The sequence below is a fragment of the Geospiza fortis genome, unplaced genomic scaffold, assembly GCF_000277835.1.
Source record: "Geospiza fortis unplaced genomic scaffold, GeoFor_1.0 scaffold1056, whole genome shotgun sequence".
Classification (NCBI taxonomy): Eukaryota; Metazoa; Chordata; class Aves; order Passeriformes; family Thraupidae; genus Geospiza; species Geospiza fortis.
Window position 1 is genome coordinate 158471 of NW_005054680.1, and position 459 is coordinate 158929.

Genomic DNA, 459 nt, shown 5'->3' on the forward strand with positions numbered 1-459 from the left:
AGCGGGGCAGTGGTCAGTGACACCTGGGCAGTGGCCAGTATAGCTGGGTGATGGTCAGGGACAGCTGGGTAATGGTCAGTAACAGCTGGGCGATGGTCAGTGACAGCTGGGCAATGGTCAGTGACAGCTGGACAATGGTCAGGGACACCTGGACAATGGTCAGTGACAGCTGGGCAATGGTCAGTGACACCTGGACAATGGTCAGTGACAGCTGGGTGATGGTCAGTGACAGCTGGGCAATGGTCAGTGACACCTGGGCAGTGGCCAGTATAGCTGGGTGATGGTCAGGGACAGCTGGGTAATGGTCAGTAACAGCTGGGCGATGGTCAGTGACAGCTATAGCTGGGTGATGGTCAGGGACAGCTGGGTAATGGTCAGTAACAGCTGGGCGATGGTCAGTGACAGCTGGGCAGTGGTCAGTGACAGCTGGGTGATGGTTAGTGACAGCTGGGGTCTGGG

At 57.5% G+C, this 459-nt stretch overlaps 1 protein-coding gene across 1 annotated transcript in view; it reads right to left on the bottom strand.

Moving 5' to 3' along the window:
- PUF60 (poly(U) binding splicing factor 60) overlaps nt 1-459 on the bottom strand; it is a 20872-nt gene that overhangs the window by 5678 nt on the left and 14735 nt on the right. The window lies entirely within an intron of this gene.